This window comes from Eriocheir sinensis, chromosome 10 (assembly GCF_024679095.1).
Source record: "Eriocheir sinensis breed Jianghai 21 chromosome 10, ASM2467909v1, whole genome shotgun sequence".
NCBI classification, from domain to species: Eukaryota; Metazoa; Arthropoda; class Malacostraca; order Decapoda; family Varunidae; genus Eriocheir; species Eriocheir sinensis.
Genome location: NC_066518.1, coordinates 891,338 through 906,487, shown reverse-complemented (window position 1 = coordinate 906,487; position 15,150 = coordinate 891,338). Strand labels below are relative to the sequence as shown.

General features: G+C 43.8%; 1 protein-coding gene across 2 annotated transcripts in view; it reads left to right on the top strand.

Annotated features, from left to right (window-relative positions):
* The window catches only part of LOC126996405 (bestrophin-2-like), a 169,843-nt gene that overhangs the window by 130,627 nt on the left and 24,066 nt on the right, over positions 1-15,150 (top strand). The gene's annotated exons all lie outside the window — the stretch shown is intronic.

Here is a 15,150-nt window from a genome sequence, read left to right as displayed (position 1 = left end):
AGGGAGGGTCGTGGGTGAGTAAGTGGGTGGTATGAGCATTAAACACCACCACCATGCGCTTTCCCTCCTTTCCTCCTCCTCCTCCTCCTCCTCCGTGCAGTCTGGATAAAAATTCGCATCGTTTACTTCTCCGGTGATATTCTGGTTTTCCTCCCGAGAGACTGACTGCAGCTTATGATAACGTTTAAGAAGGAAAACTAAAAGTAACGTTCCTCGCCTAAATCTTCTACCTGCTCTTGCGAAAACGCGAGTGTGTGTGTGTGTGTGTGTGTGTGTGTGTGTGTGTGTGTTTCTCAGGAGGGGGCCGGATATCTCTGCATATTTTGTGGCTCTATATTGCCTGCTAAACCTACTAATTGTCCTTGTTACTGTTACAACCACTCCTATTTTGTCAACAATTATCAACTTTTCATGTTTTTGTGGTTCTCTTATGCTTATTTAGGAGGCAGTTTTCATGAGGAAGAATCGATGCTTTTTTTCACAAACTCCAAAAAGAATGATTATCGGCTCTGGAGGGGAGCGATAAGTCTTCAAAGTGTTTAACATGAAAATGAACCGACAATATTTGAAGCTTGTGTGCCATGTATGTTTCAGTATCTTAAACTTTTAAAGAACACAATTAAGGTTTCTCGAGTATGCCCATTATTCTTTGAAGCGCTCATTTTTTTTGTATCTATGCAGCTTAATGTGTCTTTTAGTTATCAGCATTTACTTACCTATCTATCTATTTTTATGTCTTGCTGTATCTATGTACCTATATCTACCTGTATTTATCTATTTGTGTACGTAATCTTTGTACCTGTTATATTTTTCTATATGTATACATCTATACCTATTTGTATATATTTATCAGTCTAATAATCTGTCTATCTATCTATCTATATATCTATCTATATCAATTTGTAAATCTATCTCTACCTATCTGTTTATCTGTATGTTCCTACACATATCCACCTGTACATCAGGTCATCTATCTCGCAATGTTTATACCTGCAGAATGAGCAGATGTTGCCTGTTACTGCATTTATCTCTATATAGTATACCTATGTATGCTAACTCTTGCTACGCGGCGTCGCTCCATCACTCGGTTCTTCACAAGCCACACATCGCATCCAGTTTGTTTGTCGTCGGCTTCTGGGAAAAAACGTTTCTATCTTGTGATATTTTTTTTATTTATTTGTCAACATGTAAAATTCCTTTGATGTGTGCTCTCAATTTCCTGGGTTTCCGCAGCGTATCTCATGTTGGAGTCTCATGTATACGTAAATGCTATTGTGCTCACTGACGACGCTTCTTGGAATTGAAAAAAATATAAAGTTCAATGCCGAGTTTATCTTGAACGAAAATGGAAAATAACCGAAAATGGGGTGACGGTTCAACCGGAAGAGCATTGGGGTGTGGCGCTGGAAGGTGACGCGTCTGTCAGCATCTCTGAATGCGACATAATGTTTTGTATAAAGTGACTCGCTCGCTGCGTATTGATCTGCGTGGCCCGTGAAGTGGCTCTGCTCTTTCGTGGCTCATCTTCATCATCCGTGCGAGTCTTTTTCATCGTTGTTTTTACGCACTTCCTTTTGATCTTGTACTTGTTTCCCTTCCATCCCCATCGCGTTAATCAGAGACAAAGCAATACATGATGAGATTATTGCTGATTATCATTGAAAGTAAAAGGATAATAAGTAGAACCTTTCCCAAGCTCCGAGGAAAGTGTGCTCGTGCTTCTGATGTTCGGTAAAAGTGACTTATATCTATGAAACAATTAAGGGGAGGAAGGAAACCAATACCTTTATGATGCGAGGCAGTCAGTAAATATTATGTGTTATAAATTTAACTAAAGTCTGTTTCATTCTTAGGTTTGCATTATCTCTCCTCGAACACCCACCCGCCACACCACGCCTCACCCGCCGCCTCAACCACTGGCTCCCGGGACCCTCTTACGCGCCACACTGAATGTTACTTGAACGCGAACTGAACGGCTCTGCCAGCCGGTACACCTGTCCTTCAGGGACCGGAGGGCTCCCGCGTCCCTTGACGATTAAACCTCCCTGCCTTGACGAGACTTGTTCATTCTCATTGAAACTTGAAATACAAATATAAACAGTGAAAAAAGAAGCGAGCGTCTAAATCTTAGGTTTTAAAAAAATGTGTGTACGGAAATACATAATTATGTAGTTATATCAGTTTATGAAACATCAGTACTCCGGATACAGAACGAATTATCAGTAGTTTCTATATTCTTTCCTTCTTCATTATTTTACGGAATGTAAGAGTACAATGCAGATAGGTCCCGCAAGAGATGCTGAATGTTCTTCATATTCTGTTGCCATTTTCAATTTTCGAATTAGGTCAGACTGCGCAGCTTACTCCTGATCTGCTCACAATAAGAACATCATGAGAACTCTTGGGTGATGTGCTGATAAAGTCCCTGGTCTGTTGGGGCCATGACTTGTTCCTCTCGCCAGACAGTGGGCAAGGCCAGCTGGGGGATACTCAGAATTGCCAGGATGGCATGAAAATGATGTAATATATTTTAGGATTTCTCTGGAATACTGTGTGTCTCGATGATTTCCTCCGTTTACTAGCTCTCTTGCTATCTCTGTCACCCACTGTGGCGCATGAATCCCACGGAATAAATCTCTTATTTCGTTTCATGGCTTGTGGACATAACTTGTGTGAGGTTGGGTAGTCTGTGACGCTGGAATATCGTTGTCATCACAACCAAGTGATAACATTGTTTCGGAGTGAACATTTAGGATGGTCCGGTTGAACTGTTTCGTCCTTATCGATATCACTCTACTGAAGTGACTTTATCCTCAAGTTCAGATTTGCCTATTGCGATTCAGCTTCTTCAAGAATAAGATAAAATAGATAATGACTATCCTGACATGTTAATTTTTTATCATTGAAAGGTACATGACCGTTATTTTTGCCTTTCAAAACACTTGTCGCCGTCACCTAGTCTTTATGTATGATAAATGACCAGCAAAAAAACAAAAAAACAAAAAAAAAACCAATTGGTTTGGTTTCTTTGATAAAAAAAAGTACCTTCCTTGCATTTGAGTCGCGGAATCGCAAGTCTGATTTTATTAAACTTATTTGTTTATTTACGTTGCCTCCCCTTCCTGGCGGCTCATGTTTTGTTCGTTGCCACTCCGTTTTTCTCTGCCGCAAATCATCAATGGCTCGTGTCGCAGCTCCTCGCTCAGGCCGGCGCGCCTCATCTCCGGGGACGGAAACCCAGATGAATCTCGCTCACAGGCCCCGAGGCGCCAGGCAGAGAGTGAGGCGCCAAGGCGAGTCGTGGTGTTTTAATGAAAATGAAAGAATGCAACTTGAATATAACGAATTGCAAGATTTCTTCAATTAGAAAATAGTCTGAGTTGTATTGGGTGTCTTAATACTTCTATGTCTGGACTGTAGCAAATATTTAAAATGAGAAAAACAACTGTGAAAGAAATTAATTGTGAAATGTTCGAAGGATGAACTTGCACCAAAGCTCTGCTTAAGTCGGTGGGAATAAGCGAAACTTTTGACGTATTGAAAACACCTACGAGATGGTATTGGTGCAGCACCGAAGAATAATACATGACTCATGGATCTCAGCAAGGAATAAATTTTTTAAAACATTTACTAGAAATCAAATCTGCTTATAGTGCACTGCAGTGTGTATAACAGTCAGCGACTAACGGAAGTCGGCTAGAAAGGTTGAGGCCATGGAGACCCTAAGAGTATTCGAGACTGGCGGCGTGAAAATATCATGGGCAAAAGGGACGGAGGTTTGCGTCCGATGTTTTGTTTTCCGCCGCGCTCTCTCGGCTCGGGTTGCGTCTTTTATAGTGCCGCCCACCCTGTCACACGAGATAATTGCATCACCTTCTTTGCTGTAGTTACGTCGCTCTCGTGTTGTTCTCGGTGGGGCTGTGAGTGAGCGAAAGGCGGGGCTGCCGGCGGGGGAATCAGCTGCCGTGTCGCCTGGGTCGGCGGATCTGAAGCCAGGGACGGTAAGCACTTCGCCGCAGGGACGAAACATCTGGCGGAGAGACGTATTTGCCGAACATTTGCAAATGTTTTAGTAAACCGAAGTAAGTGTTTGTTGTGCAAATGTGTATATGTGTGGATGTTTTTTTTTATTCAGATCATATGATTTTCCTTCTTATCGTACCTCGAAACACAGGACGTTAGGCATCATATAGAAGGAGGAGAAGGAGGAGGAGGAAGAGGTGGAGTGCAAATATTAGTGGCGTAGAGGCAGCAGTGGGGTGGTGAGGGTGGCAGTGGGGTGGTGAGGGTGGCAGTGGTGGTGGTGAGGGTGACAGTGGGGGTGGTGAGGGTGACAGTGGGGGTGGTGAGGGTGACAGTGGTGGTGGTGAGGGTGACAGTGGGGGTGGTGAGGGTGACAGTGGTGGTGGTGAGGGTGACAGTGGTGGTGGTGAGGGTGACAGTGGTGGTGGTGAGGGTGACAGTGGTGGTGGTGAGGGTGACAGTGGGGGTGGTGAGGGTGACAGTGGTGGTGGTGAGGGTGACAGTTGTGGTGGCGGCGTCGGCCGAGGCGGTGCCTGTAGTTGTAGTTGTATAATCGTATTAGACATCCCTCCCCTTGCCTTCTCTCTCTCTCTCTCTCTCTCTCTCTCTCTCTCTCTCTCTCTCTCTCTCTCTCTCTGACACACACACACACAGGTGAGAGGCACCTGCCACACTAGGGACGCCGCGCCACAAAGGAACATTCTCTCATACGCAAAATCGATGACGCCCATTTTTCAAGCGTCCATTCGCGTGTAACCCGATGAAAGTGTTGATAGGCGGGAGGGAGGCGGGTTCAGGGAGGGCCTCAGGGAGAAATAGTGCAGGAGTGGTCAGCAGGGAGATGGGTAGTGTTCGTGGGGGGAAAGGAGGAAGGGGATGGGGGAACTCTGTGTGTATGGATGGGAGGTGGAGGGCGAAAGGCGAGTGAGATAGTGGGAAAGGAGTAAAATGGCAAAGGGTTTTCCAGTAGCGGAGGCAGCAGCAGGAAGGAACAAGGAAATGGGCGAGAATGGGAAGAGAGATGTGTTGTTTTCGCTTTGTTGAGTGATGGAGCGTTTGGAAGCTATGGATAAAATGATGAAGAAGACAATGTGAAAGAAGGATGAAAATAATGATGATAATGATAAGGTAGAGTAAGAAAAAGAGGAGCAAGACCACGAAGAATTAGGAAGACATAGTGGGAGCAAGAACCTGAGGAACTAGAACCCTAAAAAAGAATCAAGACGCGGCGGAGAATGAGGAGGAAAAGAAGAGGATGAGGATGTAATGGGGGGCGAGCGAACGTGCGAATGCCAGCAAGATATTGGGGGTTGCGGGCGTCGGTGTGCTTAATGGCTGGGCGAGGGGAGGCGGCGAGGGTCGTTATGAGGAAGAAGGGGAGGCGAGGAGAGGAGAGGTCGAGGTGAGGAGAGGAGGGGTCGAGGAGAGGCGAGAAGAGGTCGAGGGGAGGAGAGTAGAGGTCGAGGGAAGAAAGGAGAGATGGAGGGGAGGAGAGGAGAGGTTGAGGGGAGGAGAGAAGAGATTGAGGGGAGGAGAGGAGAGTTTGAGGGGAGGAGAGGAGGGGTCAAGGGGAGGAGAGAAGAGGTTGAGAGGAGAGAATGAGGTGAGGAGAGGATAAGGTAGAGGAAAGAGCGGAGAGATAGAGGGGAGGAGAGGAGGGGTCGAGGGGAGGAGAGGAGAAGGTAGAGGGAAGAGAGGAGAGATGGGGGAGGAGAGGAGGGGTCGAGGGGAGGAGAGGAGAGATGGGGGAGGAGAGGAGGGGTCGAGGGGAGGAGAGGAGAGGAGAGGTTGAAGGAAGGAGAGAAGAGGTCGAGCGGAGGAGAAAAAGGTTAAGGAAAAAAAAAAGGACTCGAGGGAAGGAGAGGAGAGGTCGAGGGGAGAAGAGGAGGAGTCTCTTGGTTGAAGGAGAGGTCTCGGACTGGGAGAGGCGCCGCAGGGATTTAAGGGGAAACATTTATGGCGGAGTGTAATTATGTGCCGTGAAAGGCCGGACTCCCCTCCACTTCCAACCAGCTGCCTCGGGGAGAAGATAAACTGAGAACAAAATAGAAAAATGCGTATTACGTAAGAAGGGGAGAGGGAAGGCTGAGTCATCCATATAGCTAGTTTAATGTCTAGGGATCATGCATGTTTTTCTTCTTAATTTGTTATTTTATGTTCCAAAGGTTCAATTACCTATAAAGGGAACAGGTCACATGCGTAAGATTATGTGTTTTTAATGAGGTTGTTCATGGGTTGTTCATTGTCAAAGTATCTAGCAAATGTTCGTTTATTTTTTTCTTTCTTTAAATGTGGTGTGTATTTTCCAAAGGCTATTTTGGGTTCCATGTCTACACCGGGTATTGGTATTTCTGTTTGCTGTGGGACCCTGCAAGGCCGCTGTGCTTGTTTGTTTTTTTGTTATTAACAAAAGCTGCCATGAAATGTTTTGTGTAGCAGTCACAACAGACAACGGAAAAGCCTGAAAGGCACACAAAGGAAGTGAATAAAAGACTAAATATAGATCCTATGGAAAGGAAAATAAAATATTCAGGTGAAAGCATTGTGACTATGTGTGATATGGGCGAGAGAGAGAGAGAGAGAGAGAGAGAGAGGGGGGGGGGGGTAGAGGAGTGTGTGTGTGTGTGTGTGTGTGTGTGTGTGTGTGTGTAAGGGCAGACAATCAGAGAGGGAGGGCGAGATGAATTGAGAAATGTATTTAGTATTCATAAGTCCGCCAATTAGCTGAGTCATCGAAACAAAAGACTCAGCTGCTCCCGACGCGCGCGAGGGTTCATTCATCCTGGTCGAGTGTCGTAAAAAGCGGACCGTTGAAAAGAGGAGTGTCACTTTAACACCATCACATGGACTTTTCTCTCCCCTTCCTGGTGTTGAGTTAGGTTTACCGCCGTCTATCATTATGGCTTCACGCAGATTAGCTTTCATTTGTCAGGTGACCGATAATGAATGCAGCACTAATGCGGTAAGGAAAAATGTAGTCCGGCATCATTTTAAAATTAATTAACTGATTGGGGTCATTAAATCGCCTCCCTTTTTTATGTACGTAGCTTATATTTCCTTCCTTTTCTTACGGGATTAGACTTATAACTGATTTTTAGCGGTAGACACGCAGATAGACAGATAGACAGACAGACAGTCAAACGAATATAGTGAGTTAAGCGGAGAGAACACATTTTGGACAGGTAAATTATAAAAAAGACGGCAAGTTAAACAGAGAACACACACACACACACACACACACACACACACACACACACACACACACACACACACACACACACACACACACACACACGCACACACACACACACAGGCTATGATTTATATGGTAGCAATAAGACAGGCTCTGGGTCACACTTGAGTCCTTCTTGGATGATAATTAATATTTATTCATATATATATATTTTTTTTTTCTCTCTCTCTCTCTCTCTCTCTCTCTCTCTCTCTCTCTCTCTCTCTCTCTCTCTCTCTCTCTCTCTCTCTCTCTCTCTCTCTCTCTCTCTCTCTCTCTCTCTCTCTCTCTCTCTCTCTCTCTCTCTCTCTCTCTCTCTCTCATGTGACGGTAAAAGTATCATGATCGCTGAAGCCAAGGAGGAAAAAGTGGCTCATTTAGGCGAACATTCCCTGTCTCATGTTTCCATTCCAGGTAAATCAATCAATCAATCAATCAGTCAGTCAGTGCGCCAGTCTGTCAGTTAGTCAGGCAGTCAATCATACGGTCCTTCGATATTTTTTGAACTCTGTACAGCCGTGAAGTGTCGAAACCTTTTGCACGATTTTCCACCATTTTTGCAGCGTTGAATGCTTTTGTGGGGGGCTGAGGACAGGGTGGATGTGTGTGTGTGTGTGTGTGTGTGTGTGTGTGTGTGTGTGTGTGTGTGTGTGTGTATATATATATAGCTTTTTTCTCCCTATTAATAATTTTAGATGATTATTATTTTCCTATTTTTTTTATTATCTAATGTTAAAGTGTATATTTCAATTTGTTTTCTGCCGGTCTGCTTTCATGTATATCATTGTGTCTGTCTGTCTGTGTATGTATGTATGCCTGTTTGTATGTATGTGTGTATATATATCTAATTAAATATATGTTTGCATCCAAATATATCTACACCTATTTTTTCATCCCTGTGCGTAATTCCAGGCGCCTCCTTGATCATCTAGTATTTTTTCCTTTATTTGCCGGCGCTGGTCTCGGCGCGTGGAATATTAATGAGGAGGCCGTAAGCTAATTGACCACCTGGACGGACGCAAAGGTTTTCCCCAGAGAGGCAGAGCCGCACGCTGGGCAGTAATTCAGGTGTGGGCATGACCGACTTACTGATGCGACGGACGAGGGAGAGCGAGAGGAGGAGGGGAGAGGGAGAGTGACAAGACTAAGGAAAGGAGAGGAGAGGGAAAGAGGAGGGATGGAAACGCAGTAGGATGTGAAGTAGTGAAGGAGGTTGTGGGTGAGCGAAAGGAAAAGGAGAGAGGGAGAGTGACTAGAAGAAGGAAAGGAGAGGAGAGGGAAAGAGGAGAAAGATGAGAGATGGAAACACGGTAAGGGATGCAAGGCAGTGAAGGAGGAATGTGAATGGACAGAAGGGGAGGAAAGGGTTGAAGGAGGCAGGTTGAAAGGAAGAGAGAGAGCCAAGACGAAGGAAGGGAAAGGAAAGGGAATGGAGAAAGATGAAGGATGGAAACAGTGGGATATAAAGAAATGGAAGAAGGAACGAGAATGGAAGGCAGTGTAGAAGAAAAGAGAAGTATGAAACAAAGGGAGACAAGAAAGGAAAGGAAAGGGAGGAAGGAGTAAGAAAGGAACGCTATGGAGAAACCGAGGAAAGAATGTAAATGACTCGAGGTAGTGGAAAGGTGTGAGAAAGGAAACAAGAGAAACTTAGTAAGAGATGGGCGAAAGAAGAGCTAAAATGAAGGGGATGTATCGAGGGCAATGAAGAAAGGAGTTAATGAGGAAAGAGGAGGAAAGGTATAGTGGAAGGAGAAATGAAATCAAAGAGAGAGAAAGGAAGAGCATTATGACACCTGGCTTACCTGTCGTTCCTTATTGGTGAACAGAAGCAAGTCTCATCTTAACCAGGTTCTTCAAACGTCGCAGTAGTCTTTCTCGAACTGCTTTCCTAGGCGTAGTTATATATAGTTGGTTTTGTTGATTTTTTTTTATATCACTTTTTACGAGTGAGTCTGCAATATGTCGACTTAATACTGTAAATAAAAATCCAACATTTCCAGCTAACTCCGTTCCAAGAAGTGAAAATGAAAAGCTGAACTTGCCACATAACTTAATAAATACTAATACGACATTAAAAAAAGAAAAAAAAATGGAATTGTGGTCTGAAGGGTATGGGTGTAATTATTTTAATAGAAACAACAACGAAAAAAAATAAAATGGGAGGACTTACATAAATTATTCATCATTAGAACGCGAAGGTAGCTACAGTAAGGGAGGCGGGGGGGTGGGGGGGTGGGACGAGTTTCTTGTTGGCTTGGGTAAAAGAGTTCCATCAGTAGAGTGTTAACATGAGCACTCTCTAAGATGAGTTTTTTTTATATTTTTTATATATATATACGTAACAACGGGATGTAACCAGACCGCGATACAAAGATGTTTTTTTTTCCCTCATATAACTCTCCCATTAGTCCGCCACGTAACTTATTCACCCGACACTCCCTCTCGCCCTCGCTCTTCATATCACATTCAACCTACATCCGTTTCATTTTTTTCCGTATTTATTTTCGCCTTTTTTCGAACTTTATTTTTTGTCACTACGCTCCGATTTTTTCATCTCTTCATCTTGGTTGTTTTTCGCTTCGCTTTTTTTCACCTCAGTTTTATCCTCGTGCTTTTTTCATACCACTTTTATTTTCTTGATAACCTTAATTTTTTTATATTCCGACTTTTGTTCCTCGTTCATTCATTGTTCTATCTTCATTCTATCTTCATTGTTCTATCTTGTTCTATTTGACACTGTTCTTGTTGGTGTCGTTCTTCCTCGTCCTCTTTTTTGTGGCCTCCTCCCCCCCTCCTCCCCATCTCCTCCTCCTCCTCCTCCTCCTCCTCCCCTTAGAAGATTAACAAGACAAACAGACACCACACTTCCGAAACACTGCCATTCCTCTGTCGCTCAATACACTGCGTCTTCCGCCATTTTGCTCTCTCTCTCTCTCTCTCTCTCTCTCTCTCTCTCTCTCTCTCTCTTGCACCTGACATGTTGAGTGGCGTGGTTCCCATAAGAGATAACATGACTGATAAGTGTTGAAGAAAATGGGAGTGTGGAGTTAATCAAGCAGCTTTAAGGGCCGACTCAATTGTTTCTATATTTGCTCTCTTCATCAATACATCTTAGTTTCTTTATCATGTGTGTGTGGGGGTGGGTGGGGTGGGGTGGGTTCCAGTAATGATGTACAATTAATTTTCTTTCTTCAAGTGAAAAGAAAATTGCTGCTAATAAACAATGTAAAAATAAGTCAATTATGCATACCAGACTCGCATCTTTCTTTTTTTTTGTTTTGTTTCCGAAGCATTAAATTTGAATCAGGGCTGTAAGTAGCAGACTGGAAACTATTATCCACTCTGACGTTTCATGTATTCGATAACTTTGAGGAAATAGAGCGAGTCACCTCCTAAAACATCCTCCTAATTAACGAAAAGCGTCTATGTCCCTAATTACAGTTGCGTGCTTTACCCAGACTCATCTTTTCTAATTCTCCATCTAGCTGCATTGTTTTAATTCTCACGTTAAACCAAGTAAAGTAGAGAGAGAGAGAAGGGTGGAGTAAAGACAGCAAAGGGTAGAGAGATCAGTCGAAAGTGAAGCAGAGAGGAGAGAGGAGACCAATAAAGGGAATGCCAAGAAAAGCCTGAAAATATTCCTGAAAAACAATAGGGAATAGAAAAGACGGGCTCCGGGAAGGGCAAAAATGACGTAACAGCGATTTGAAGTATTCCCGAGTGGGTGAAAGGTATTAGAGAGAGAGAGAGAGAGAGAGAGAGAGAGAGAGAGAGAGAGAGAGAGAGAGAGAGAGAGAGAGAGAGAGAGAGAGAAAGTACTAATTCTACTGCTATTAACTTGTAACTACTACTTTCATTACCACCCTAAACTGTTAGTACAATGCTGCGTGCGTTCTAGAGACTAACCGTTGTGTTGTAAGGGCTCCAGAGTTGTGCAGCAAGTGTTACAGAGTAGTAAGTGTTTCAGAGACTAACCACTGAGTAGTAGTGTTCCAGACTTTTAAGTGTTGCAAAGTTGTTTTGCAACTGTTCCAGAGCTGTGTAGTAAGTTTCCGAGTAGTAAGTGTTCCAGAGCATTGTGTTGTAGTAAGTGTTCTAGAGTACTGTGTGTTTTGAGTGTAGTAAGTGTACCACAGGCTGACCATTGTGTAGTAAGGGGATCAAAATTGACTTACTGATGTTCATGACGGTAATACAGTGATTCATGAGTCAAAGATCGGAACCCAATAACCTTCGCACTCCTGCTAATCACGATATATACATTTCTGCCCGGAATCGTGCCAAATCTACTAGCCAAAAACTCTCACCAATTGAAAGTGCCGCAACCTTGATTTCTTTATTTTTTTCTTCTGGAACCTAGCCAAAAATATCTCAAAATTTTACTTTTTCATCTTTCCCACGTCTCCTTAGTCCTGACGGCAGCACTGCTGTCACATATCTCTTAGGTTGAACTCTTCGCTCAAACTTTCTGTAAAATCTCCCCTCTGGACGATTGAGGGCATATTCCTCCCGGTCATCCCCCACTTAACTCCATTATTCTTGTTATTGAAAATTTCAAGAGCGATGTTTTTTATGCCCTGTCTGGCCTTGATCCTTAAAAGGCTTATGGGCTGATGGAGTGCCTCCTATTGTCCTTAAAAACTGTTCTTCCGTGCTGACACCCTGCCTGGTCAAACTTTTTCGTCTCTGCTTTTTAACATCTGCCTTTCCTTCCTGCTGGAAGTACGCCTTCGTACAGCCTGTGTGTTGTCTTAGGCCACTCTGCGGTGATTGAAAATTTCCAATTGTTGCGGCTGGTAGGACTGAAACCCGAACCCACGTCCTCTTGGGCTCGGCGCCGGCACGCTAACCACGCAGCCACCGCCTCCCCTCTTACTAACAGCCTCCCTCTAAATTTCCGCCGCAGTGTTACATCTCTTTCTATTTTCTACCGACATTTTCATGCTGAATGCTGTTCTGAACTTGCTAACTGTATGCCTCCCCCCCATCCCGCGCCCCCGCTGCACTCGACTTTCTACTCTCGCTCACCACTACACTGTCCAAATCCCTTATGCAAGAGTAAACCAGCATCTTCATTCTTTTATCCCTCTCCCTGGTAAACTCAGGAACAGCCTTCCTTTCTGTATTTCCTCCTGCCTACAACTTGACCTCCTTCAAGAGAAGACTGTCAAGACACCTCCCGAAACTGGCCTAGTATTCGGTTTCCATTTTATTTTTCTTGCTTTGTTTTATTACCCTTGAGCTGCCTCCCTTGATGTAAACAAAAATACAATAGCATATGTGTTTTTAATAATGTTGTGCTTAATAGAGAATTGTTTTTAACCAAATTTGGCTGTGTTTTAATTGTTGAGAAAAAAATACATCGGCCGTTGGATTGGCCACTTCCTTGTCAAAACGTGTGATCGCTGGAGTAAATAAGAAAATTAATAACAGACTTAACACCGATCACTGGAAGGCTTCACCGGGGCCGCACGTGTGTTTGTTTAACGTCATTTGCCCGAACCCTCAGTACCCTATCTCGACCCCCGGCGTGATCCATCTATAAGCTTCACCGGCGCTCACAAGGTCTGGGGGGCACACTTTGATCTTGTTTATTGAGATGCGTCTGGCGGGCACACTTTGGTATGCTTTACTGAAATTAATATGTACTGCCATCATTATGGCCGCTGTATATCGATCAGTGTATATTATCCTCCGTATAGCGACAAAAAAATATTTTCAATATTGCTAATATTATTATTAATAATAATAATAATAATAATAATAATAATAATAATAATAATAATAATAATAATTTCATTGATACCGGATTTTACATTGGCCCTTGTCCTTGGGTAAATAGTTCTTACCTAGCACAGGCTCAGAGGGTCGCTGGTTCGGAGATGAGCACCGTAGCCACGCGCAGCTATAGCATATTAGGGGAGGCGGTGGCTGAATCGACAGAGTAACACCACCGCGTTCAGGAGGACGCGAGTTCAATCCCCGCCCGGTGCCACCAAGCTGGGATTTTTCAGCCGCCGCCGAGTGGCTTAAAACTACCCACATGCTGTCCAGAAGATCACCTATCAACCCGGACTCTAGATTCTAGGATTAAAGATGAGCTCCGGGAGGGCAGCATGAGCCAATGCAAGATGGCGCCACTATAAACACTCGCCTGCGCCAGAACGGGCTGGGCCGACCATCAGGACCCACCGGGAAGAAGCCTTGGGCCGACCATCAGGCCCCACCGGGAAAAAGCCTACCGGCGCTATAGGCCGCGACGTAAAAAAAAAAAAAAAAAAAAAAAGCACCCATCTTTACCTTTATAATTATAATTATTATTATTATTATTATTATTATTATTATTATTATTATTATTATTATTATTATTATTATTATTATTGTTATTGTTATTATTATTATTAGCAGTAGTAGGTATCAGTAGTAGTAGTAGTAGTAGTAGTAGTAATAGTAATGGTAGTAGTAGTAAAAGTAGTATCGTTATCAGTATTATTATTAGTTATTACTTCTAATAGTAATAGTACAATTATTTTTGTTCTTTTTTTTATTCCGTTCTGCCTCTGGCGCCGATAGGTTTTCTTGGTGGGGCCTGGTGGTCGGCCCCAGCCTGTTATGTATTGCACATGCAAGTGTTTATAATGACGCCATCTTGCTTGACTTATGCTGCCCCCCGAGCTCATCTTTGATCCTTTCTTTAGAATCTAGAATCCGGGTTGATAGTTGGTTATCAGGACAGGATGTGGGTCGTCTTATGCCACTCGGAGGTGACTGAAAAATCTCAGCTTGTGGCGGCGGACGGGACGCAAACCCGCGTCCTCCTGGACGCCACGCCCGCAAACTGACCACTCAGCCACCGCCTCCCCTTATTATTATCATCATCATCATCGTCATCATCATCATCATCATTAACCAGTAAACCTTTTTATCGTCAGCCATTCAATACGACCGACGTTCTAAATTATGTGTGACGAATTTCCAACCTCGGGTAGAAAGAAGGCTTGTCACAAAAGGAGGAGGAAAATGGGAGTGGGGGGAAATAGGCAAGGGAGGATAATGTGGGGAGAGGAGGAAAAGGGGGGAGGGGAGGGGGGATGTTTAATGTTCCGGAAAATTTTTAGACCCTTTCCATCTTTTTCTTTAGGTTTGGTGGGGAGGGAAGGAGGGTGGGGGAGTACTGAGGGACCGGGTGAAAGGGAGACGGTGAAGGGGGAAGGGAAGGGGAGAAATTGTAGGTCAGCTGTGGAGGGTTCTACGTAGCATGGCAGATGATGAAAGGGTAAGGGGAGGGAAACGGAATAGGAAAACAAGAGAATGATAGGGGAGGAGAATAGTAGATGGAGGAGGAGGAGGAAAAAAGCAGAAGAAGAAGAAGAAGAAGAAGAAGAAGAAGAAGAAGAAGAAGAAGAAGAAGAAGAAGAAGAAGAAGAAGATAAGAAGAAGCATAAAATAGCAGGCAGTAGAAGGGCTATAGGCTTACAACGGGGCTAGCTCCTTTAGTTGGGCCGTCGATTCAGTAAACATTTGCTTCAAGTATTAAGCCAGGAGAATAAAAGTATGAGGGTTTCTTCCTGATCCTTTCTGAGCTTCCTTTCGGCAATAAATGAGGATAAAAGAACATGACTTACCAACGTTATCTCGGGTGAACCTTGCCGTAGGTAGCACTCAAGGACTCACCGACAAATAATACTGCGGAATTTTTTTTTGCCCCTCAACATCACGGATACAACCAAAGCTCTCTTGCCTGTCGATGGTATTTGTCTATGCTTATTTTTAAAGATGGATGATGATGGTTACTGATGTCAAGTTCTCTTCCATTTCGAAAAATATGGAGCGATATACTATGTTATGTCTATATATAGCGATTCTCAAAGACTTTTATCATAGCTCATCAA